Source organism: Haemaphysalis longicornis, unplaced genomic scaffold, assembly GCF_048455015.1.
Source record: "Haemaphysalis longicornis isolate Haplotype H1 unplaced genomic scaffold, Haemaphysalis longicornis Haplotype H1 scaffold_2, whole genome shotgun sequence".
In the NCBI taxonomy this organism is placed as follows: domain Eukaryota; kingdom Metazoa; phylum Arthropoda; class Arachnida; order Ixodida; family Ixodidae; genus Haemaphysalis; species Haemaphysalis longicornis.
In genome coordinates this window covers 292,869,663-292,897,110 of record NW_027526295.1, presented here as the reverse complement: position 1 = coordinate 292,897,110, position 27,448 = coordinate 292,869,663, and the positions used below count along the sequence as shown (strand labels likewise).

The 27,448-nt window shown below is 47.2% G+C and overlaps 1 protein-coding gene across 2 annotated transcripts in view; it reads right to left on the bottom strand.

The window, feature by feature from the left end:
* Positions 1 to 27,448, bottom strand: part of LOC144170858 (neural cell adhesion molecule 1-like) — an 871,116-nt gene that overhangs the window by 613,637 nt on the left and 230,031 nt on the right. The gene's annotated exons all lie outside the window — the stretch shown is intronic.

Genomic DNA, 27,448 nt, shown 5'->3' with positions numbered 1-27,448 from the left:
ATAGCACGCACAGGTTATTTCTTTGGGTTAGGTTATATTGGTTATATTATTCACTTTCGAAAATTGCAATTCACTCAATTTAATTGCCCAAGTCAAGGTGGCACACCTTTGAAACTGCTCGAACAATTTTTTACATGGCTGTATCGTGGTGAAATGTCAGTCCTGTTCAAGCTGCAATTAAAGACTGCACGATAGGATATTTTTTGCACTACACTATTCGCTCATTTGTGCTTGTATGATCACTTTTTAAATACGAAAAAAAAAAAACATTGTCCAGGATTTTTAACAAGTGTTCACAGCCTGAAAAAGGAAAACTCCCACCTCCCCTCGCGGGAACCCCTGTGTAGATGCGACGCATAAGGGGGTTCACGTTGCAGCGTTGGACAGCGGAGGAACGGCGCTGGAACGATGGAGCGGAGCGGCGCAGGCACCGCGTTTTGTAGCGCGCATAACGGTGAGGGGACGCGCCGGCGCCAGTGCTAACCTTACCAGTGCGTCTGCCGCGGCTATGACGCAACACAATCCAACACAGTCCACTTTAATCCAATCCAATCCGAATCCAATCCAATCCAAGCCAAGCCAATCCAATCCAATGCCCCTCGCGAGAGAGTGTTCACTATCGGAGAGGAGAGGGGGTGAGCGGCGGAGAGCGAAGCTGGCGCGGCGAGGAGAATGGGGGAGGGGCGGACACCGACAACAACGACGCCGATGCCGGATGGAGGGACAAGGCGGGTGAATGAGATGCGTGGCATCTAAAAAAATCTACCGGCGGTTTTTCTTCCAAGTCAAAGCGTTCTTCAGTAAACGTGTGCACCGGACGCCACCCAAATGCGGGCAGCGTTTTCGGCTCAAGCCTCGCGGCAGACGCGATGTTTCCTGCATTTCTATATTATTTTGGGCAGACCAGTGGGGTGTCGACGGCATCGCAGTCGAAGCTGGCTCGCTTGTTCGCTAAGGGCGGGCATAAAGGAACGGGGCCTTCGGAAGCAGCCGGCTTCATGAAGACGCCGTGTAAACGAACCGATAATCGATTGTTCTCTATTTTATCCGCCGGCGCTGCGCTAGACCGTACAGCGCTTTACCTTGGAGACTGAGTGGAAAACGGGTGCTTTCCTCGAACCGTGCCGGCCGCGCATTTGGTGCTCGTTTAGTGGCTCCTCCTCTCCCCCGGTGCGGCTTCTTTTGCTCTTTGTGGGAAAGACGCGCGCTCGCTTGCAGTCTCCACGGCTGCTGTTCGTTGGCGATGCTGGTGTTTGCAAAAGGACGCGGCAAAGCAAGGCAGAGCAAGGGGTGAACATATAGCGACTCAAAGAGCGACGCTCCAAGACAAAAGCGATTCCAAAGAGAGCGGCAGCATGACGACAGAGCGGTCTCTGTTGCGTGTTCTTACTTTTCGGCGGCCAGATCTAGCGAAACAAGCGCATGGCGACGTGAGGGAACGGAAGAGCGCTTGGAAGACGTGAGGCGCATGCCGCCGGCTACTTCCCTAACCTTGTGCGCCGAATTACCACAAGTGTCCCTTGGACCCTTCCATTAGTTTCTGCTTTTGTACCCGTGGGCGAGGCTTAATGTTTGTGTGTGCGCGCGTGCGTGCGTTTTAGCTGGCCCTTGCTTTCTTCGTGCCCCGTGTGCGGACGGGTTCTTGTACACTCTTTATTTGAAAGACGTTCCAATCCGGTGATGTTGCGTTCCTGCCTTTTTTTGTTGTTTTGACTCCTCGCCGTTCGCACGCCAGGGAACGCGCAGAAACTGCCCGTCTTCTCGTGTATGCCGTGGCTTATGGCCGCCGGATCAGTTCGAAGCGTAATAATGCTACTTCTACGGTAGAAAACCAATAAATGGGTCCGAATGAACCGATTTGTTTGGCAAGCACACAAAAGTTGCTTTGAATGCTTGATAAACCTAACTTCGGTTCCGCGTACAACAAAAGAAATGGAAAAAAACCGCTTTTTCGCCTGCAACATGCGAACAATAACAAGCAAACAATTTTTTTCGAATTTACTTCCAACGGAATGTCCTGACTTCCGTTCGCACCTCATTTGTACTTCGGGAACTATTTTTAGGAGAGGGGAAAAGGCGAGAGAATTTCTCGACCCGTGCGGGCGAATCAAATCGGAGCAGAAGATAGGCGGCAGAAGAAATAAAAAAAGCGCAGGGGAGAGATCACCTCTTTGGGAATCCACAGGAGCACGATTTGGAATCGAAGTTAGGGGACCCCAGGGTCGAGAGAGCGGACAAACGGGAATCAGCATTCAGCGACGACGCTCCCAGTTGGCCTCGTCAACGAGGCCTTTTTCCGCTACTCCGGTCGTCTTTTCTTGTTCCTTTTATCTTTTATTTCATATAGGATCGGGATCCCGCGGCAAACTCAACTGAAAGGAATTGCGTCTTCTTGTTCTTTTTGTTGTTGTCCCCTGCCCTTTCTTTCTTCTGTGTTTTTCGGCTGTCACTATTTTGCCAACGATGTTGATGCCCACGTTTAAAGGGGCCATGAAGACGAAATGCGGGCCAGGCTCGTTTAATAGACTGCATTGGCCTAGCAGCAGCGATGCCATTGTAACGCAGAATTGCAACAGTTAACCCGGATATGGAGGAAAAGAGACGAAGCAGTGACGACTCGCCATGCAGCTAATTTCTCGCAGGACCCTTATTACGTCACAAGATCAGGTTTGTGCAAGTGGCTACTGCCAACCCAATCCACCAAGAAGAAACATGACTGTGTAGTTGTCGAGGTGCCGCAAGCTCCGTTTCATCGCATTTTGGATGCTAACTTGCAGTTGATGCCCTATCCACTCTGTTTTTAGTATTTGTGACATCACGTCCCGCCTAGCGCCGTGTAGGGAGAAATTTCAAGGTTTATGAATATTTCTGTCCTCATTTGTCTTCATGGCCTCTTTAGAACATCCGATTGCAGGCGCTTTTCGTAAGTTGCACGTAGCAGTGGCGGTAATGAATAAAATGTTTGTTATTATAGTTAGGAGAAAATGTGAAGATTTTTTAGCCGGATCCACGAGCATCGTGAACTTTCCCTGCCAATGCGGCGTGTGCGCCGCTCTTCCCCTGTCCTGGTCCGTTCCACCGATTTCACCGAATGATGTCACTGCACCTGGCAATTCAAGTTCACGCATTATCTGAAAAGCGTCGTGCTAACGGTAATGTAAGATGACTCTCAACTATTTCAAGTGGGCAATGTGAACAAAAATCCATTTCGCATTCCAGATTTCCTTTAAGTTGAGCGTTTGTGCGATACAGTAATCTTAGCCACTGATTCATAATGTGGGTTTACGAATAGCCGGATGTTAAGTCAAAGGTTGGGGCTCTAGCCACCGTACATGGAAAGCCAACTCAACTTATGCCGTGAGGCATCCTCTCGTAGAGGCCGGAAAAGTAGAAGAACAATCGGCAAAGCCACTACGCGTTTCGGAAACCGTCCTCACAGAACCTTCGTAAAAAGCCCCCTTTTCGGATCCTGCAAACGAGGTTGGCGTGCGAGGCGCCAACCCGCGTGTGGCGCGTGGCCACCACTTGACTCCTGCCCCAACAGGGGAGGATGGCAGTTCCGAAACGCCCAGATCAGTCAGCTCATCCGTGGCCGATCCCCGACAAGTAAATTAGGCTAAACGTTACGCCACGTATTGCAGAGCCACTTTCAACAGTAGCGAGGATGACGAGCCCTATGATAGCTCAACTTTGCCTAACACTACCATCCCATTTACGTCGTTTTTAACTGTTTCCGCCACGAGTTGCCTGCTGCTAAGCGGCGGAAAACTTAGGCTGCACTCGGCTGCGTCCGTCTGCGAGCAGACAGCGCCGGTATATATGTCCCTGGGAACTTGGCAAGTCTGCCATCCGAGGCCTTGAGTGGTGTTCTTTTGACCATAGAGTTCCATATTTACTAGTAAGAAACTCTACGCGTTTGGCTATGAACGCCTCGGGCAGACAGCACACCGGTCGACTGCAGTGCCTTATCAGCAAACTGGCCCTTTTAAAGCAAAGCTTTCTACCTCTATCAGCCAACGGTTCTTTCGTGGCGAGCGGGACAAGAAACTCCCAACGCGGCTGCGAAGGGAAGGGCGGTTTTCACTCACGCAGCACAATGCACCTATACGCCGACAGGCGCATCAATTGGCGCCACCCGACTTTGTCGTTTGATTTAGCGACGGTTGTTTTGGGCCTATTTAGGCGCAGCTTCACGTCCACTGCGCGCGTCCTTCGCCTGGCTTTAATAACCTGTTCGACAGCCCCTCCTGGGTAACCCGAACACGATGGAATTACGTGGTCGTACGGCAAAGATACGTTAAAGATTGGTTTGCAGGGACAGAAAACAAAATGTACAGACCACATACCGACATCTGGCCGCTAAATAAACACTACCTTTCGCGCACGGCTTGCCACGAATGGGACTCCGTTTTCTAAATTGGTGAATACGAATTCGGTCGTGTTTTAACAGGTATTACAAAATGCGAAAGGAGCAACTGGTTCTGATATATAGCGACTATAAGAGTTCCCTCAGCTTTCTCGCAATTCTTAAACCTACTAAACTAACTAGTTTAAATCGGTATAGATTCGAATCGCTAATCTCACATGCCGCATTGTTTCGGTGTCCTCATTTGTGTCGCGCGGGGGTGAAGCCCCGAGCTAGCACATCAGGATGGCTAGGTCCCGCTGTCTCCCCCATCGAAAGACGCTCCTCGCCGTTTCCTTTCTGCTGACGCACGTCGGAGCTACAGCGGCGGCGACCACCGCTCTAGGCTCCAGTGTTGTACACGTTCCTTTCATTTATTCCCAATTCTGAAACGAGTTCCCGTTGCAAGTTACTATATTGAAAAAGGAACGCGTTCCAGATACACTTCGAACATTGTATCGAGTCGTTACATTAACGTTACATTTGATGTTTAAATTAAAATACAGGTTCGGATAATCCTCAGGCCAAATCACGTGAGCAGTCTTACGCTCGCTCACATCGAGCTACTTATATTGTACTAATATGAACACCACCGACAACAGATTATCCAGAGATAAAAATAATCCAATGAAACGCTCCTAGCAAATTTTTTATGGGAGCAGCGGACGTATTCCAGGCGAGAGCTGTGCACGGGCCGAAAATTTAGGCCCGAGCCCAGCCCGGGCCCGGTGCTTATTGCAGTAGGCCCGGCCCGACCCAACGAACAAGGCTGACGGGCCGGCCCGGCCCGGCCCGAGACCTTAACCTTATGGCCCGGGCCCGGCCCGGCCCGGCTGCGTGTTTCCAACCCAAATACCGTAGGGGCCCGCGCCTGATTGGGGCACGTTTGGAAGCGAAAACTACCTAAAGCCGGTAAAATGCATCGCAAGGGACATGATAACAGGCAAAACCAACATTAAACCGGCAAAACAACACCAATCAAACATAACAATCATGCACATATCCCTACCGCAGCTGTCCTTCGCTCAGCTACATATGAAATAATTGAAACCGACATAAAGGTGACCGAACCGCCCAACCTAAAAAAACGACGAACCAAAAACCCCCCAACCACGGACAAATTCATGGTAACATTAAAAAATATTCAAGAAAAGTAGCCGAAACCTAAATGGCCCAAACCACTGAAAAGTAAAAAAAAAAAAGAGCTGGAGCTCACCTAAAGTGAACAAAACCACCCGGCATTTTGTGTAGAATTTTATAATGTGCCATGAAAACCACCCGACAGCCCGCGGCCGGCTGCGTTGTTATTCTTCTGCCTTTGACTTTCGAGGAAGGATATTCTGCGGAATTGCGGGAAAATTGGGCATCTTATAGGAAGTGAAACGTAGTAGTGGCCTGTGGCTTTTTGTACTAGCTTCAGCCCTTAAGCCATGACATCAAAAACAGTGAAACCCTAGCGATGGAACGTTTCCAGAAGGAACGACGTTCCCTCTGCCATTCCTTCGTAAAGGTAACGAGTTACCGTCACAGTTCCACACACTCTTAATGGAACGTTGGCGTTCCTCCGTTCCTCCCAAAAGCAACTACGTAGTTCTGTACAGCACTGCCTCTAGCCCAGCCGTGGCCGACGCTTCTGTGTACGGGACGCCGCCCCTGCGAATTCTAGGTAACGCCAGGTAGAATCTCTGGTTTTACATTTTGTAGAGCCACGTGTGTGAATTCAAGTGACGTTGCATGGCAAATTGTTGTGGGTGTCGTTTACAGCTTTGCTTTCCAAACACCTTCACAGCGTGGATTCGAGACAATTTTTTTTGTGACTGAACCATTTTTCTAAAAACTAAATAGCCCTTTCGATACCTCCTCGTGGCAATATTATTTCCTTAAATCCTTTTTTTGGGTCTCGATAAATTCCTTTCGGAGTTTTTAAATTGTGGACAGTACTGTTGACGCCTCTGATCGTCTGCTCACCGTAGACTGCATACGACAACAGCTCTAAAAGCTCCGTGCAAGCAGACGACGTTAATTTTTCGCTTTTAATTGCGAGAAAAAAAATTTACGTTAGAAAAAGTGAGCAAACAAATAACTTTCTAAACAGTTTATTAGAACAGCAATTTTATTCTTAAAAATGCCTCAGTGGCAAACGTGATGAGTGCGCTGCAACGTGCAATGAGAGGGCGCCACGGTCGACAGGTGTGCAGTTTCTCGCACCCGTTCATCGCTGCGGCGACACACGTTGTAATGAAAAACTGGCCTGGACGATAGACTAGCCAAATTTCTAGGGACCGTAGCGCCGGGATGCCGCCGCTCGCAGTAAGGCCCCTGAAATAGGGGCCTTTGCTTGCATCAGCATCGCGCGCCATCCGGGCGCCTGCTGCACCTCCTGTGGCGTCCGGCGGATCTTCGTGGTTTAGCCTTGAAGCCCGCACGTTTCGGCTGTTCACGTGGTATTTGTCCGGAAGGCCAATGGGGAGTCGTCCTCGTCGACCTGGAGAAGCACGCGAATGGCTGTGTCGTGATCATTCTCTGATGGGCTCATTTTTGCCCGTTTTCTTTGCCATCGGGTCCAGGCTCACTTCCACCTTCTTTCCACTTGCGCCTCCTTTCTGTACAGCGCCACCCCGAGAAATCCCGACCACCGAGAACGTAGCAGCTTCGCTGAAAAAAAAGTTAACTCAACGAGGGCCGCCTCCCCACCGCGGCCTCCTACCGCCACATCCCCACGCTCACCGCCGAGTCCCTCGCCATCGCTCACGCTGCCCTGACCCACTGCCACCAACCCTATCTGACCATAATAACCGACTCGCAGCAAGCGTGCCGCCTCTACCAAGCCGGCCTCGCCCCGCCAGCAGCCATTCACCTCCTTCAACGCCTCCCTGAAGACATTGACCTCTCCATTGTCTGGACCCCCGGCCACTCCGGCCTGGCAGGGAATGAGGCGGCCCACGCCGCAGCCCGCGCACTTATTACCCGGGCACTTCCTTCGCCTAGCCTCGACCAAATAACTCCCCCACCCCCAGACCCAGCAGCCCTGACACCTCTCGACCCCACGTACAACTCCATCCTCTCCCACCACACAAACTCCCGACGGCGATACCCGCCCCCCCACCCTTCCCTCACCGCCCAACAGGCCTACATCCTCCGCCGACTACAGACCGAAACATACTTTAACCACATCATTCTATCCCACATTTCCCCTTCTCTCTTTCAACCCGACTGCCCCCATTGTCACATCCCTCTCAACACCTACCACCTCGTCTCCTCCTGCCCCCAACACCCACATCCCCACCCCTCCCCTTCCCCTGAGCAGTGGGAGTCCGAGCTGACCAGCTCCGCACCGGAGCGCCAGGTCGCCCTGGTGCGGCGCGCACTGGAGGCAGCCCGGACAAGAGGCCTCCTGGACTTAGGAGGCTAACCACGCCCTGATACCCCTTCCCTTTAAGCTCAATAAACGTTTTGCCATCCATCCATCAAGCTAATCTGAGTGATTGCATCTTTAAATTATGATGCACCCAAATAAGGTGGGCAGTTATTTCTCGAGCCAGTGCTATTCGCCTGTGGCTGGCAGAAGCTCGGTGCAGAACTTGGCCAGGCACGACCCTAAATGATGGTCGTCTCCCAGCAGCGTCATGTTTGGAGGACAGCGCGCTTCAGTACGACAGCCACCCTCTTTCAGCTCGGCGAGTTTAATGAAGCTGACCGTTCCCAACAAAAAACACAGCACCGGGAGAGGTGAACAGGCCGCGTAGAAGAAAAGACGCGTGGCCCTCACCAGAATGCCAGGGATTCAATTACCCCTCGTTCCGCGCACGGCGCTGTAGGAAAATAGGTGTTGACGCATGCGCCTACAGTGAAATTTGAAATGACATTACAAGTTTTTTGTAGCAAGAAAAATAGGATAAGGAGGACAAGTCGAAGCTGAGAAAACCGCTTGAGCGCATGAATCGCTCGGCAACGGCGTCGCGTAAAAACAAGCGGCTAAGCCATCTACAAATATAAACACATATATGGGTTATATAGTGTCGCCTGGAAGGATATTTACAAAGGAGACGCAACAATAAAAGGAAGAAGAAGCCAGCGTATCACATCATTACGCTGCAAAAAAAATGCGGTCGTACCCGGCGGTGCCCGGCTGGGCCAATCTATTAACGCATACTGTGTTATTTGTTATTTGTAATAATGATAGTTCACCAAGGAGCTGCATTCAATTAGAAATTCCCGCCTGCTAGCCAATCCATGGGGTTCTACCGGACGCGCGTGGTACTACAAAACCGCTGGAACTAATATGCTGTTACAACTAATCCACTTCATCAACAACAACCACAGCCGACCAAGTCCACTGCAGGAAGACGGCCTTCCCCATCAAGCTCCAACCGCTCCTGCCCTGTGCCGCTCGAGCCCATTCTTTGCCTCCGAACTTCCTTATTTCTCCCTTCCATCGAGTGATTGGCCTTCCTCTTTTTCCAGGCCCATCTTTCGGTGTCCACTCTGCCCCCTGGTAGTGCACAGATTCTCGTTTCACCTAATTACGTGGCCAGCCTTCTTTTTCTTTATTTGAACTCTGCTATCTTCTACTCCAGTTTGTTCTCTGATCCAGGAAGCTCGTTTACTGTGTGTAAGTGCTACTCCTAACATTATTCGTTCCATGGCCCGTTGAACCGATCTAAGTTTGCTTTCAAGTTGTCCAGTAAGTTGCTGCGTGTCCCCTCCATATGTCACCACCGGAAGGACGCACTAATTATATATTCGTCTTTCCGGTGACAGAGGTAGCTCACTTTTTGTTATTGGGAGTGTTTGCAGAGTGCACCCCAGCGCATACCACTTTTGCTCAGGATTTTTTTCTCGTTGCCGGCACCAGCCCACCCGACCTCACCGAGGCAGCTAAAATCTTCTACTTGTTCTAGCGTTTCTTCACATAGCTGAACAGGCCGCTTTCACCACGTTCATTCCTCATTACTTTAGAGTTATTCGTATTTATTTTTTTAGCCTTGCTTTCTGCATTTAGTTCATCAAGCATTGTTTACAGGTGTTCTGCAGACTCGCCCAGCAAGACTATGTCGTCTGAAAACCTTAAATGGCTCACGTATTAGCCGTTTCTCCCTAATACTGTGTTTTCCCTGTCAAGCTTCCCCAATACGCCCTAGACAAGCTGTGAGCAGCTTTGGCAAGATAGTACTTCCCTGTCGGGCTTCCTTACGGACTGGAAATTTGTCGCTTGGCTTGTAAAGGATTGTCCTGCCCGTACATCCTTTCTAAATGTCGTAAAGGTGTGTCATACACAGGTAGGTCTCCTCTATACCTTGGACTTTCAATGCTTCCAACACTTCCCCGAAGATCACGGAATCAAACGCTTTTTCGTATTCATTAAATGCCATGTAAAGGGGTTAATCATTCTCGGTGAGTTTCTCTATCACTTGATTGACGACGTGGATGTGATCCGTTGTTGAGTATCCTTTCCTAAACCCAGCATGTTCTCCGGGTTGATGAGAATCTAGGCTGCTACTTGTTCGATTGACTATTACGTTGGCAATCGGCTTGTCTACAACTGAGAGCAGCTCTATGGGTCTGTTGTTCTTATGGTCTTCGGTGTCCTCCTTCTTGTGAATCAGAATTACGTTGGCGTTTTTCTGAAACGATTCTAAAAAAAGTACAAGCTTTCACAGCACAATATCTGCTTCCTAATTTAAAAGATCCACTGTAATTCTGTCGTCAGCTTCTGCTTTTCATCTTTTCATGCCATTCAGAGCCTTTTGAGCTTCGTCTTTGATTGTTAGTTGTACTGCGCGAGTCAAGTCAGTACTCTTAGTTGCTTCCCCTGGTGCAACGTTTCAGGCATATAACCTGGTGTAAAATCATTCCGCTACTTTGATTACGTCGTGTATCATGTTGTGTGTAATGTTACCCTGCTCGTCTTTGAGTGCGTACATTCGGTCTTTCCCCATAGATAGCTCCTTTTCAGTTACTCTTAAGCTTCCTCCTATACCTCGAAACGAATTTCACAACGTTGGTGTGCTTAAACGACAACCTACGTAGCCAACGGAAGGTTTATCTAAGCAGGTGTTGTGACTAACTGTGAGGCACAGTTTTATAGCAAACAGTATAGGCCCTTACGACAGGCGTCTGGTTACAGAGAACTATGCGCGCTGTCCCCGACACACATAGCGCGAGCTATGCGAAGTCGGGAAAACTGAATTGAACAATGTTTCACTGTATTTAAGCTGCTCCCCTTTCAATAGTGTTTTGTGTCATGCACTCCGTGGTTTCGCTGTCAAACAACACTCACACCGTGGTTTGGCGGCAATTTTTAGAGACGATAGTGTTTGTTGGGCTACACAAACGCGAAGGAGTACCAGAACAGTTTTATTAAATAAACAGCTTGTGTCGGTTTTCCCGTCAGCAGCAAAAGAAAAAAATCCCGGGCCATCTCGCCTAACATGAAACCTCGGGTGGGGCGAAGCATGCAGTGTACAAGTGCATTGAAAGACGGTACGTCGCTCTCTTGCCCCACGGCTCGCGATGATTGGGCGCTGGAGAAGCGGCGGAGGGAGGAGCAATCGCGTGCTTGCTGAAGTGGTGGCACCCTCTCTTGTGTTGAACCAGATTTAAGCAATTAAATGAGAGACAAACTGGCCGTAAGTTGTCTTCGTGTCACACGCCGCGGCTTGGCAAGAAGTATGCTTTACGGGAGCAAGCATGGTGTTTAAAAAAAAATTCGAGAGGGAATTTACAAATTTCTGGTAATAATGCAATTAACTCGCTCCTATGCTTGCATAATAAATTAGTTTAAATCATGTTAGTGTATGTTAAACCGGATTTATCCATTGTACACTGGTTTACTGACCATCGTTTGATAACTTGGTTAACCGTGACGACGTGAGCCGACGACAGGAGATGCCGACAGCCCGTGCCCCTGAGGTGCTTCGCCCATAAAGAGGACAACACGTTTGGGAGTAGCGTATAAGAGTCTCCTGCTGTCCCAACCGATAATGCGAGAGCACTGCGAGCGCAAGAAAATTGAATTCGAGTGAACAAAACTTGGTAGTTTTGTTCACTCGGTAGTTTTGTTCACCATGGTTGTTGAGAGACGGCAGTAAGAGAACAGGAGCTGCGGGACGTGGTAGCAGCGGCTGAAGCCTCGTATCTAGACGACGATATTTTTAACGAAGCAAGCTCATGCGCGGCCATTTGTTTCTGCTCTATTCGCCCCGAGATCGAACACAGTCGGCCCCTGGCGGCAGCGGGACGAACCGCTCCTATAGTGTGGATGGTACTTTCGCATCGTCTGCTCGTTCACGTCGCGCTCTGCGCAAGACGCGTGCTGCACACAATAAAAAACCGAATATGAGCACTTGTTTGGCACTAAGCAGTGGTATAATTACATCTTCATGCGGATTTCATTTGGAAACGCAATAATCAGCGGCTGTAAGGGGATAATACGCTAGTTTATCGCCGTGGTCACCGCTTGACCGTGAAACGTGTTATAAACATTGTTTCGACAAATTACCCTTTTCTTCTTGATGAGTGTAGTCGTCTGCCGTTTCGGGACCGTCAATGGGTGCTTTTTGAAGGTGGCATGGTGGTTATTTAAGGGATAAAAGTTTACTACACGAAACGGGTAAGGAGCGAGAATACCCGTGCATACCCGTACATTTCCCACCCCCTTGCAAAATTGCGCTGTGTCCTTTTAAAAAAAGAAACAAGATAATTACACTGCACACGACCCGTGCGCTATCGCCATACATTACCGGGGACGTATTTTACACACGCAAGCGCCTGTGTGATCGAATTCTTTCCATACCTTTTTGAAAATAAATACCATTTTTGGACAGTCATTGCTGGTAATTTTTGTTGGTAATTTTGTTGTTGGTAATTTTATGTATTGCTGGTAATTTTATGAATTATTTTAAATACGTTTCTTTTGATGCGCAAGTGTATTTCAGGGGGATTTCTCGGTAAAATTAAGCAGTTGTGAGCTTGCGCCTGTCCTTTAGCATTTTGTGTGTCATTTTTATATACCCCATTTTCAAATCACAACATGAATCACTTTATCCAAAAATGTGTTTCACTCAGCATACCCAAATGGCTTATATGGTCATGTCTTAACCCCTTAAGGTGGACCTACGTTTAAATAAGAAGGAAAAATCGAGTAATATAATAATATAATGCGCGTTGTTGCCCACAAATGTGGAGGGTGTGCGCCACGACTCGCTGAATTTTTTTTCCTCCACGATGGTCGCTTTAAATACCATTTTGAAAAAGGCAAGCCACAATTCCTGGCCAATGTCGGGCCAAAAGGGCAGTTAATCAGTTTTCAAAATAGTAGCGTTTATTTGTTGAAGTACTGTATTTTCACCGCTAAGGAACGCGACGACTATCGTACTTCCTATTGCAAGTAATGCTGATCGCCAACGTTTGCTTTTTCCCGTTACTTGGTTTTTCTTCTCGCTGCGTTTGGAATGTTGAACGAACCCCTCCCCACCACCTTCACCTCCCCCCTAAAAAAATGAAGAGCACACAAAACTTTTATCCCTGCATTTTTTAACCCATCCTCAAGAATTAAATGCCGACAAAAGCGAGTGTCATTTTGCAACACAAAGCAGTTACCGGGAACCCATTGCACTATTTTGTAAAGAGAAATAACGAGGAATCTGCAACAGGGCAACTTCATTTGCCATCTTTATGGTTCGTAAGCGACATTACGGAAGAATGCAAACAGATCTCGCTGTTCTATGCACCTTTTAGATTTTAAAGGGAACGCAAATGGCCAACAGTGCAGCCGTAACAGAAAATCTGTCCTAACTGTGAGGTCTCAAAAGCTTGGTTTACACACTGTAAACCTGCTTGTCACTTCACAAAAGTCTAGCTAAGCATGAGATGTTGATTGTACTGTGTGCGTTAGCAATTTAATAAGCACGTTCACTTGCGACGAAAGCCGTAAATAAGTGATCCAACCCCGTTATTCATCAAACCTGCCTTCAGAGTCTCTAAAATTTCGTTTAACTAAAGCTGCGCGCAAAAGACCCGTTAGAACGGTTGCATTTATATCTCTGCGCTGACTAAAATTCACTAATTTTATGTTGCCTTTCGAACGCACAAAAAATGTCGTAAGCTCTTAGAAAGAAACTCGGGGCCGTTAACTGGTGTTATCATTTCAGGGCATCCCACAAATGCAAGAATTCGTCATGGTATACCAGTGAAAGCGATTGAAATTGCTGTTGAAAACTGAATTCCAAAGATCGAGGCTTCCTAATTTGTTTCTATATATGCTTTTATTGAAGGATCAAAGCCATAGTCTGGAAAAATCGAGCTTGTTACGAGCCACGGCGTAAACGTTCATTGACATTATTCCGGCCGTTCTGATTTTCCCGATGGGTCGCCGCTTTTACGGCGTAGTAATGAAAACTTATTGCCGCTTTCATGCCATACATTGAACGTTGAGAAACCGAACTACAGCATACCACTCCTTTTATTTATTTATTTATTTATTTATTTATTTATTTATTTATTTATTTATTTATTTATTTATTTATTTATTTATTTATTTATTTATTTATTTATTTATTTATTTATTTATTTATTTATTTATTTATTTATTTATTTATTTATTTATTTATTTATTTATTTATGGGTACTGCAATCTCCTGGAGGGATTTCCGCAGGTGGGTACAAAAGACGGAAATATTAGCATATAACACCAGGCAAACAAATGAAACAGTCACTCACATTTCACATACTAGGCAGCCATATAACACAAGTAAAAAAATAAACATCACTTGCGTTTTACAAACGTAATCAAACGTAACAAAAATAGTACAGAGGAAACATCAGTCTCATTTTATGAAAAGAAACCCAAGCTAGCACAGAAATAAAATTTTGTTCTCTGCTTTTGTAGACCAGCGGCAAAGGATGCTAAAGATTATTTCGTAACTTGATGGTTATTTAAACTATTCCAATCCTGCACAGTTCTAGGGAAAAAAGAATATTTTAAGCAATTATTGCGGGTACGGAACGGAGTTATTGTACGAACATGGCGTTGTCTAGTGGCGTAACCTGAAGAAAATGAAATAATTTTTCCAATATCTATCTTGTAATGCCCACTAACTTATTGGTATAAATATTTTAATCGGGATATGCGGTTTCCTTCTGAAATTGAGGGTAAGTTAGCTCTGATTAACAGTTCAGTTACCGAGGTGCGTCCATAACTGTTATATATGAAGCGAACTGCTCTTCTTTGTATTTTTTCTACTTTATGAATGTTAATTTAAGTAAATGGATCCCAGATAACCGCTGCATAATCAAGTATGGGTAGGACTATTGATTTTTAAGCAAGAATACGGACGGATGGAGGTGAAAGTTTCAAAGTCTTTCGTAAAAAGAAGAATTTCTGATTAGCCTTGGAAGTTACTATGTCAATGTGTTTTGTCCAATTAAGATCGTTTGTTATCCATAACCCAAGATATTTGTAGGATTGAACCTTGGAAAGAATGGCATTGTTTGCAAAGTATTGAAAATTTAATTGGTTTTTCTTATGAGAAATGGGCATGTACACCGTTTTTTTCAAAATTGATTGACATTTGCCAAGCTCCGCACCAGGAAACAACCTTGTTTAGCGACTCGTTTAACAAAACTTGGTTCTTTGGGGATTCTATTTCAGAGTAAATCATGCAATCGTCCGCATAGAGCCTAACATTTACAGGGATATCATTTACTATGTCTTTAATATACAAAATAAATAGAAGGGGACCCAGAACCGACCCTTGGGGGACGCCAGAGTCAACAGCAACCCTGTGAGAGGAATGATTTTTAAAAACTACAATTTGTTCCCTGTTTTTAAAGTAGGCCGATATCCATTTAATAAGTTGATCATTCCCGAGAATTTTTCTAATTTGTATACTAATTTATTGTGCGAAACCTTGTCAAAAGCTTTGGAAAAATCCATAAAAATTGCGTCGCTTTGTTTGCCATTATTAATTGAAGTAGCGAAGTCGTGTATTGTTGATACCAATTGTTTCGTTGTTGAAAATCCCTTCCTGAATCCATGCTGATGTTGGTTTAAGATATTATGTTCATCCAGAAAATGTGAAATACTATTGTGGATAATGTGTTCGAGAAGCTTACAAACGGTTGATGTTAGCGAGACAGGACGATAATTTTTGACACTCTGCTTGTTTCCTCATTTATGGATAGGCTTGCCTCTGGCTGTTTTTCAGTCGTCCGGAACCTGGCCCTCGCGCAGCGATTTTGTAAAAAGAACATGGAGGTACTTCGAGATCCATTCAGCGTATCTGTTTAAGAAAGCGTTAGGGATATTGTCGGGTCCAGAAGATTTTCTGATGTCACGTTTCACAAGCATGTTCAATATGCCCTGTTCACTAACAACAATATTGGGCTTTGGCGGCGAAATAGTTTCAAAGATCGGTAATACAAAGTTGTCACAAGAAAAAACGGATTTGAAATGATCGTTGAAAGCATTTGCAATTCGAGCATTGTCGTGCGTGAGAACACCGCCGACATTAAAGACGTCACAATCTTTCGACGTGGGTGAAATGCTCCTCCAAAATTTCTCGGGACACGAGGTCAAGTAATTCGGCAAGGACTCCCCAAAATAGCGCTGCTTTGAATTTGAATTTGATTTTTGAATTTTACTGAAAGGTCGGCGATTTGTTCTGAATACGTTACGTTCAGACTTCGTTTTTCCTTTAGACGCTTTATTTGCCTTCTTAACCTCAGTGTCACCCGAGAAATCCATGGATTTTTTCGCTTCGATTTTTTAGTTACCAGAGGCACAAAGGATTCTATGCATTCTTTGACAAAGTCGCTAAACCAGTTCCATAAATTATGTATATCAGTTTCATTATTCGCAAAGTCGTCAAAGTTGAATGAAAGGAGATCTATAGTAGCAGTATCATCTGCACGATCGAAATTAGGGAAAGATAAAACGTGTAATGTCTTATCGAAAACTGTTTCACTTAGAGTAAATAGCACAGCATGATGATCGGAAATTCCAGGAAATATCTCAGTAGTTGCTTTAGGTGTAATTGCCTGGCTAACGAAGATAAGATCTAGGGTTGACTGAGCGGTACCTTGAATTCTTGTGTAGCCTTCAACTAACTGAAGGAGGTCAAAACTGTAGCAAATATCCAGCACAGCTTCACCCGAAGGTTCGCGCTGCTTCAAGGCAAAGTTTTTCCTATCTACGTTAGGTAAATTATAATCTCCTGTCATTTATAATCCGGTCATCATGCTTAATATTCAATTTCAAATAATTTTGCAGTTCATTCAGCACTTCAACAGCAGCGTTTGGGGGCCTATAAACACCTCCTATAATGTAACGGACATCATTGTTGTAAGCCTTACAAAAAATACCTTCTACTCCTGGTATATCTCCCATTCTACATATTTTAAGGTTTTCTTTAAAAAGGTTTTCTTGAAGGTTTTCTTTTGCACCTTTCGTGCGCACATACGGCGCGAAAAAAGGCACGAAGCGCGCCCACAGCGTACATTCTTTCGGGCCGCTCAGCGGAGCATCCACACTAGCAGCGCGACGCTGACGCCACCTACATGTCGGTCTCGCGGCGAATAGGGTGGCTGTAAAAAAATGGAGCTAAGATCCTTCGCCAAAACGGGAATGTACTCCCGTAATTTCAAATCTGCAGGTCAGGCTATTCCGGCTGGCTGTTGATATTACATCTTGGCCCTTTTCGCTTCTTGAGGGGTGCACTTTCAGAAATCACGCTCAGCCTTTTGCAAGTTTGTTAGGACCTCCAAATGGTTTTCGGTCATTTGTGAGGGTTACATTCGTCAGCAAAATACAATTGGATATATCGGCGGGCTGGACGAACCCTTATTGAAATATTCGTAAAAGTGCGTGATATGCCCCAATACAAATTAGTGATATAAGGCGTTTCTTAGGAAAAATCCCGTATAGACATTTGAATGGACTGCCTGAAACAGTAAAAACGAGTCTCGTATACGAATGGCCTGCGATATAATGAGAAGCACTGGCGTACGCAGGGAGATGCTCCCCCTCGAATGTTTTGCGAAGGGAATGGTTTTCATGCTTTGCGGTGTGTTTGCGTTTTTTTTTTGTTACGATTCATTGAATTTGCATGTTTGTTCGTTAACATTATGTGGCAACTTTTGTATGTTATTATTTGCTCAATTTTTTTTTGGTGCGAAGCACAATCATGCGTATGCCACTGATTAGAATTTTAGTAAAATACCTTGTAGCACCTTTCTATCACTCCGGTTCGTGATTTAGAATAATATATACATCCATACTGATTATCTACACCATCATGGGAATGATAGGAAATAGCTTTGTTAGTAGCCTAATTTCGTACAGCAGTTTCGATGATGCACGTAGTAGACTTAGAACCCCAATGTGGTTTCCAGCACACCTTTTTTTCCAGCGCGGGCGGCATCGCGATCTGACCCCACCGCATGGCTGGTGATTATCTAATGTCACCGCAAACCTCGCCCAAAGTCACGCCCCGCCACCCTGTTTCCTCCCCTGCACAACTGTAGGTGCAAAACAAAATGCGAATAAAAGTCGGCTTTGACGGAAGGTCTTCTTCTTTCTCTTTTTTGCACTTGGGCACTTGTCTCGATATGAAAACGATGCCGTTAAAAACCCATCAATTTATCGATCAATCAATACCCTAGTTCTGAATAACGACACAGCTGGGCAGAAGAGCCGTGCAGATAGGCGTATCGCAACCCGGGCACATGCACGAACTATAGAGATAGCTTCTTTTTTTGCGCCAATTCACACAGAGTCGCCAACTTTACTACACTCACTGGAATTAAACTAGAGGTGAAAAATTCCACTTCTTATCTCAATTTGATTTTGCCATTCAGGAGGAGGCAAGAAACGTCATTGATGCTCACAACAGAACAGAGCTGCCCTCAACCTTGAAAGTTTCATCCTTGAGTCAGTTGCGTACTTCGTAGAGAGCATGCACAAGTAGCAAAAGAACAGGAGGAAAAAAATACGCGGAAATTGAAAAAAAAAAGAAAACGACAGAGCCCAGGCTACCAAAACTTTCTTAGCGTCCTGGCTGCTCATCCCATTGCTGGTGCACAAGTCTTCGTAAGGGTATCACGACCGTCATCGTTGTACGCTGGAGTGTATTGTTTCATTTTCTTCATTTAGCCGCGTTTTCAGCGTGTCGTCGTCGCTGGCTTTTGACTACACCTTCGGCGGAACACAGCGCATTGATTCGCTGCAGCGATCGCTTCTCAGCGAGATTAGGTGGACTGAAAGCAAGATCACGAGTATCGGTGTACTTGTGAACAGTATCGATGAATTTAAAGCCACAAAATGCGGGACTGTAAGTAACTGCAATCTTTAAGGTGAGAGGAGTAAAATATTTCGTTTCTGTCGTTGCTGATTAGGTTGCTAATCGCTAGCACCAAGTGAGATATTTTCCTATTCGCAGAGGAAGAGCGTGTCGCCCTTTATGCCTGCTCTGAATGATTTAACTTACCCCTGCAGCCTAGCGACCCCAACGACGCCGACAAGGAATCCGTATCGTCCCCTTGAGGCTTACCTGCAAAACAAGAGAAAATGCCAGCAACAAAAACATCATTACAACAGCAAGGAGCAGCCGCAAAGCACAAGCATCTCGGGAGTAAGCAGCAACAGGCTTCGCACTGGTGGGCCAGCAAACTGGCCAGCCAGTCGGCTGGTCGACGGGGATAGCCGCCGTACCCGCTACAGCCCAGGGACTCACACGGCCCCGGACGAAGACTTACGACAACTTTAACTTAGATTCCACATGAATAAAGTTCGTTCTGCTTTCTTCAGTACTAAACATTAACGATTGGCATGATTTCATTTTAACATTTCATTTAAACGTTATTTCATTTGTACGGAACAAAAAAGATCAGCCGCATCGGCTTCATGTCTCGCTTAATATTCCTAATGAAAGCTTCGCTTACTCCGGCATGTGACGTCCCAAAACCTGAAAATTTCTGTTGCTTTTTCATAACTACCACGAAAGGAAACGGTTGTGGGTTTTCAGAAAAATAAATCTTGCGCTCATGCACCCCGCACAGCTAGTTAACCAGCGGAGCTGCAACGTGGGGCCCGTGTTTGCCCGCCTGCGCTTCATTAGACCCTTTCATTGCACGTTGCGTGTTTGTGGTATTTCCCTTAGTTGCCGTTCCTGCTCCTCGGAAGGACGTCAGACGCTTGGCCTGCACCATAGAGTTTCATGCTAATATATATTGGAGGGAAATCTGGCGCTGCAGTCGCGGGCCGTCGTGGGTGCCGCCATTGCAGCTAGCGATGTTCCTCGCGTACTTGGCTTGGCTAGCCACGTAGCTTCCTTTTTGTCTCGAAGCCAAAATCAAGAAGAAACGGTAACACCTTTTTCTCGTTCTTCTTGCGTTTAAGCTTCTAAATAATCCCTGACAAATATTTTGTAGCTTCAATTCTATAATAACAAAACAGACTTGATTAACCTTCTACAGTAACATTGTTGCTCTTATGCAGCCCGAGGCAACATTTCAGCCTCTTCCTGAGCCATGCCAAGGACAAGTGGAGCGTGCCTGCATGGCGCACGATGTACGACACGTTCGTTGAGGCGGGGCTTGCCTAGACAGTGGCGCCAGCTTTCCCTCTAGTATATATTAGCATGAAACTCTATGGCCTACACAGCTTGAAGTAAGGTGCGCCCGGTGGTTTTTATTTTCAAATTGACGCTGTACCGCCAGCGCTGCCCACCAGCCCTTCCCGACGTTATAGCTGGCTGCACGCAGTAGCTGGCTGCGCCCGCGCTGTGCAGCGACAGACCCAGCACACTCTCTCCGCTTACTCCTACCGAACCTTTTTTTAGAGGGAAAGCTCGTCTACTCCATGTTTCGCAAGGCCACGTCATCGCGTCGCAATGACCTTGAGCCACAGGGGCGCAAGTGTGGCAGGTGCGGTCACGCCACGTGATCCGCTGAGGCGAGGCGTCACGGCTGCGCTCATTGGGAGCCTCACCGCAGCGGACCCCGAAAAACAAAAACGCCCCCCGTGTGTTCGAGATTTGGGCGCACATTAAAGATACCCAGGTGGTCAAAATTAATCCGGAGCCGTCCACTACGACGCGCCTCATCGCCTGTGAAGCAACGGTGCGTTAAACCCCACAATAAATCAACCAAAGGGCCGAAAATATGCTTCTTTTTTTCATGGAAGCCAGGAACGAGTGAACAAGCTTCCACTCGAGCCTGTGAATCTGGCGCAACAACTCACTTCATTAGTAGTTCGACGATATTTTATGCGACAATTTTCAGGTTCAAAGCCTCCTTCACAGATTCCCGAAACCTTACGGGGCTAGTAAACAATCATTCAGGTGAGTGCCTGAAATTCCGAGTTCCGTTTATCTTCCTTCGCCATACCCTCTGCCCCGGATTCTCTTCGACATTGGCGCCAAGCAGTGACACGGCGCAAATGCGGAGCGATATATATATATATATATATATATATATATATATATATATATATATATATATACATATACTTATATACTTCACGCAGATCGCGGAATATCCACCTTGCCGCCCTCGTGGATTTCGGGTCTGCTTTATTCCCAACCAAGTCCTGCAAAGCGCTACGATTGAAACATCCACGACCCATCGCTCTCAGCTACTGTGCAGGGAAGATTCTGCAGCACATCATCTGTCCCTACCCCCACAATCGCCTCGAGGCCACACCCTCACCAACTATCCAGCCTTGTTGACTATCCACAAAATTTTTACTACTACTACAGGTGTAGTTGCGCAAGTGCAACACGTAACCTGAATGTACATAAGCAGAAAGTACGCTGGTGCTACAGCAGTGCGGCGGGCCGATGCGTTGAGGAAATGGCGAGCTTTTGCAGGGGTGAGCAAGGGGGCGTTATAGTGCCGGTTTGTCTAGAGTTCCTGTATATCGCGTAGCGCAAGGGTTGCGCGTCTGATGACTGCCACATACCGCGGCTTCCAGTTCGAGAGAAAGCCTGGGGCCGAATTCTCTAAAAAACGGGCGTCGTTTTGAAACGACGGGGTAGCGCCATGCAAATGCATGTGTTCTGGGGTTGGGGCCGTCGCTTTGGGGCTACCGGCAGGGGTAATCACCGCAGAAAAGCGCTGTGGCAAGGGCTCGAAGTGACAAGTGAAGCGACGGGGGGGCAGTGGGTGTCACTTCGCGCCCTTGCCACAGCGCTTTTCTGCGCTGATTAGCGGAAGACGTGAATTTGTGGGCCTTAATCGAGCCTGGAACCTGACGTTTGACTACGTACACGTACCTAAAATATCCCCGTCTGGCCCTTTGCCTTTACAAGGAAGGCGACGCTTTGGAAAGGTAACCCGGCTTCTTGGGAAAATGCACCCTTGCAAGGAACCAATAGGGAGTTGATTTTTTCCTCTTACCGTTTTTGCGTGTGCATGTCCACACAAATGTGATTTCTGTTCAATTACTGCTACTGATTTGAATTTGCCCATAGGCAATAGACCTCATTAGAGTTCATCAAATAAGCAAGGCCATGAAGGCCTTTTTGGTAAACGGGGCGCAAGTGCTTCCCTTCTTTCACATCCTAACTGGAGAAATTGCCAGACAAAAAAAAATTATCTGCGGAGATTGTTGTCGTAAACATTTGAAAGTGTCCCAGTGCCTAGATTTTGTTATGGTTGATTTTTTTTGTATGACTGCAACAGCGCACACAGTCTGAGGGTGTCGTAGATACAAGTAAAACTGTGGATGGCTGATTCTCCTGGGTTTTCTGTGTTTTCAATTACCATGGAGAATAAATCCTTTGTGTGGTTGTGGTACCTTGACTTGTGCATTTTTTTCATTCCTGGAAGCGTGTTTTCCTCTCAATGCTTTGTATTGTCTCTGTTGTTTATTATTATTGTTTATTATTATATGTGTATTGCAAAGAATGATGACAATTTGAACTTGTTGTTCCGTTTAGTGCCATCAATAAATATTTCTTCATTTACGAGGTGTTTTATGTGGCTTGACAAGATGTGAGCACGACAGAATTCTTAACCATCTGTAAATTGTACTGTAAATTGCAATTTCACATTTAAAAAAAATTCTTTTAAAAGCTTGCGGGCACCAAGCCTGAGAATGATATATTGAAATAAGCAATGATTAATGCATGAAAGCGTCCTCATACCGTACCGATTGCCCGTCGCTGTCAGCAGCGCTTTCCAGCCCTTCAAACTACCTGCTAAAATCGGTGTCTGCGAAGCCTAAACCGAAAGTGAACAGTTAGTAGTTTGTCTGCCCGCTCGGTGCGCTACACTACACTACAGTCAATTCGGCCGCAGGGCTAAATGGGAGTGTCAACTCTTACTGGTATTTTTTTCTCTATGGTGAAGTGGCGGACTGATAAAATACCGGTCCAGCTCCACTAATATTAAACCTGGGGAGGGCGAAAAATGCAGTGCATAAGTGTATTCTTGGCGCTTTTGCCAACGGAGATGAAACCGCTGGGGGGTAGAGGTATACAGCTTTGCTGTAAAAGTCTCGTTTCTTTGAAGCTAGAAGCGTCCTAACGCGAGGCGTAAACGAGTGTCCCGGTGTTTTTTTTTTTTTTTTTTTTAATGACGATAGTCTTTCTTGGCCCGGCCGCGGCGGCCGCTTTTCTGATGGAGGCGAAAAGCAAAAATGCCCGTGTGTACGAGATTTCGGCGCACGTTAAAGATCCCCAGGTGGTCCAAATTAATCCGGAGCCCTCCACTACGGCGCGCCTCATCGCCTGCGTTGCGTCGGCGCGTTAAACCCTACAATCAATCAAATCAATCTAGTCTTTCTTGGGCAACTTAAACGCAGACATATGGTCTGTCTGCGCTACGCAGTGTTGGCCACCGCTACACAAGCGCTGTCGGTCTACGCATGCGCGCGCCTTCTTCATTCTTCTCGCCATCTCCCCCCTCCCTTACCTTTCGTTCTCATAAAAACCCAAGCCCGACAGCAAACGCTCTCTTTTGACCTGGCCACTCTGTTTTGACGTGACCCTCTGACGTCCCGTCCGGGGGGTTTTTGATTGTGTATTTGTTATCATGGCTACAGTCAGCCTTGGTTAATACAAATGGTGGCGCCCACTAACTCGGCGTGCTCATGCTCGTTGCTACGAGGCTAGACTTAGAAGAATACAGCGTGAAAAAGAATGCTTACAAGAAATACAACTCCTGGCCGCGATCGCATCACCAACAAGCTCCTTCAAAATTTCGACGACGAGGCCCAAGAATCTATACTGGATCTCTTTAACCACCACTGGCAAGCGGGCACGCTCCCTCCTCAATGGCGCCACGCCGACATCATTCTAATTCCTAAACCCAATAAGCCGATTGCACCCACTAACCTACGTCCCATATCCCTCACATCATGTCTCGGAACGCTGCTGGAACATATGGTACACGCAAGACTCACTGCCCATCTGGAAAATAATGACCTGTTTCCGCACACCATGTTTGGCTTCCGTAACCACCTTTCCACACAAGAAGTTCTTCTTCAGCTAAAAGAACAGGTCATAGACAACCTCAGCAAAATTCATCCCAGCACAATCTTGGCTTTAGATGTACGTGGAGCCTTTGACAACGTCACCCATGAGGCCATACTCAATGGGCTGCACACCACACGCTGCGGTCAACGCCTATGTACGGGCATTTTTATCCGACAGAACTGCCACAATCCGACTCGGATCATTGATCTCCCCAACGTTCTCCAGACCCCCCAAGGGCACCCCACAGGGTTCTGTTATCTCCCCCTTATTGTTTAATATCGCCCTTCTAGACCTGCCTAACCAGCTTTCCGGGATTGCTAACCTTCACCATTCTCTCTACGCGGATGATCTTACCTTCTGGATCACCAAAGGATCACCCGGCACCCAACAATCCGCTTTACAACAAGGGGTGGACACCATCCTCAACTGGCACCACTGAAAATCAGCCCTTCTCGTCCTTCGTGCACGTGCCCGTGGAAGACCCCCCGAACCAGCACCGGGCCCTCAGGTCATGATTCACCAGGAACCTGTCCCGCAAGTGAAGACACTACGTATCCTGGGTGTAAGCTTCCACGCCGATGGATCTGGAAGATCACTACTACCCCAACTACACTCCACAATATCGCAACTCGCCCACGTCATCCGTCGTATATGCATGCACAAACAAGGTCTTAAAGAACAAGACACGTGTCAACTTGTGCAAGCATTACTGCTCAGCAGGCTTACATATGGCACTCCCTATGTCCAACTCCGACCCCAAGAACACTCCAAATGGGATGTTCTCATCCGTCGAGCCTACAAGATAGTCCTGGGACTACCAGCTTTCACTTCCACCAACAAGCTCCTTGAACTTGGCCTACATAATTCGCTCTCCGAACTTATAGAAGCCCAAAGAACCAGCCAACTCTCTCGCCTTACGCTCACCCCCACAGGCCGCACAGTCCTCCAGAATTTAGGCCGTCCTACACCAGAACCCCATGAAGCACTACAGCCGATACCACCTCATATTCGGGCCACCATCAAAGTCACCCCCATTCCACGACATATGCATCCCGAGTACAACAAAGGACGTCGCAACGCTCGTGTTCACTACCTACATAAGAAGTACTCATCGGACAACGACACCCGCTACCCCGACATCGCTCACTCAACTTCCCACTCAACCCTAGCGGTCACCGACACCAACGGCACCTTATACACTGCGGCCACATACCGCCACCTCTCCCCATCTGCAGCGGAAGCTACTGCAATAGCCCTAGCAATGCATACAGCAACGTGCGACTACCTCACAATTATCACGGACTCACAGCAAGCCTGTCGAAGATACCTCCTTGGAAGAATTCCTCCACCTGCCCTCAAGCTTCTACAAGCCGTAGTATCACCTCCTAACGTGACCATCGTTTGGACCCCAGGTCATGCCTCCCTCCCCGGGAACGAAGCAGCCCATGCTGCGGCCCGCGAACTTCACTTCCGGGCACTGCCGACGAGGTCGGGCGACTTGGACGCACTGACTGACACGCTACACCCACTACCAGCCACCTACTCCGATATCTTAGCGCACTATAGCCACACCCGCCGAGAATACCCTCCCCCACACCCTGCACTCACCAGAGAAGAATGCCGCATCTGGCGACGCCTCCAAACAAATACATTCTACAACGGCACCATCCTCTCCCATATCTCCCCCAGCCGTTTCACCTATAACTGCCGTGACTGCCACACCCCAGACACAACCCCCCACCTCGTATTCGTCTGCCCACACCACCCCTTCCCACTCCCCACACCTACTCTCGAGCAGTGGGAATGCGCGCTGACCAGCTCGGACCTGCAGGACCAGCAAAGCCTGATCCAGCGGGCCACCCGAGCAGCGACAGCACGCGGGCTACCGGGACTAAGGCGGCCGCCCATCGGCTCTAAATGTGTAAAATAAACGTTTGTTCCTCCTCCTCTCATGCTGACCAGACGATGGCAGGGTAAAAGTTTCAAGAGTACAAAGGTTGCCACCTTCATACGCGGCGGTGCAAACATGTGCAAGCGCTTTCTTCGCAGATCAGTGAGTCAACTTCTCCTTTCACGATGTTCTTTTGTTTGCAAGACCACTCTACAGGCCACTCCAAAAAGGTCGAGTGGCCGTGGTCTTGCATACGAGGAAACAATTGGGCCCATCGACTAGCATGCACAGTACTTCTATGCACGTACTCGAAACCACTCTAGCGATTCTCCAATCCGCTAACTTCAAACAGGCACACAATCAGTGGCTAGATCCTACAGCAGTCGTAGCTTCTGACAAGAAGGACTATCTCCGCAGCGCCTCCAATTTTCATAGTATTCCTCTACTTCCCTGCAGGACTGCTTACCTGGTGGCTGCAAGTTACATTCTGGTGGCTACAAACTGGAAGCCTGCTCACCTCCCCCCCCTTCTGTTTTCATTTTTTGCAGGAAAGAAAGCCGCCGTCTCCTGACACCCAGTGGAACACAGGCCGGCCTTGAGCACTGGCTATGGATCTACCTGCTGCATTCAGCTGAAAACGCTCTGGCGGTGGCGTCGCCTTTGGGGGGGCTCAACTTCCGTCCTGAACTGGGTGGCACCAGATCTGCGTACTACCGAAGCTGTTGCCAATGGGTTTTGGCAATTGTTCAACAAGTTTTTTGGGGGTCCAGAAGCCCCTGACAGCAATTCAAGGCTCGGACGGCACGGACACAGAGCCAAAAGTAGAGCGTGTCACGGTCAAAGACCGTGACGAAATAAGAGAACTTGTTTCTAGTTTCTTTTTCCAGGATTTTGTTGTTATATAGCAGCCTAATGGGAGAAAAATGTGAAATAAATGCATTCAACAACAACGGTGCACGCCTTTCTTCCTCTCCCTGTCTCAAATTTAGAATCCGGGAAACTGATTCACATAATTTGTGGGCCTTCACCACGGCACACCCGTAGTAGGCAACCTAGGGGTGTAAAACCCAAATTTAAAGGAGCCGTGAAGAGAAAATACAACTTCGTTTAGTTTGAAAGAGCTAGGATTCAGTATCTCACTCAGCTGCATTATAGCCACAAAAGATGTTTTTTTTAACGAAAAAAAGCAAGAAGTATTATACAACTTTTAAATTTTGCGCCACAGTGACGTGTTATGAGCAAGAATGACGTCATACGAGCCAACAATAAAACATAAATTTCAGGGCGTTAACTCCACGTTAGCATACAAGTGATGCGGTCAAATGGAACTAGAGGCCCCATTACAGACGTCCAGTCATGTGTCTTGGCGACAGGTTAGTTAGGCGGCCGCCAATCGCACAAACAAGGTTCCGTGACGTCATAGAAAAGTTGCTGGAAATTGTCTAGGGCGTCGCGACTGCTTCACATGTTTTCTTTAATATCTTCGTTATTTGTTCGATTGATTGATTGATTGATTGTGGGGTTTAACGCGCCGACGCAACGCAGGCGATGAGGCGCGCCGTAGTGGAGGGCTCCGGATTAATTTTGACCACCTGGGGATCTTTATCGTGCGCCGAAATCTCGTACACACGGGCGTTTTTGCTTTTCGCTTCCATCAGAAAAGCGGCCGCCGCG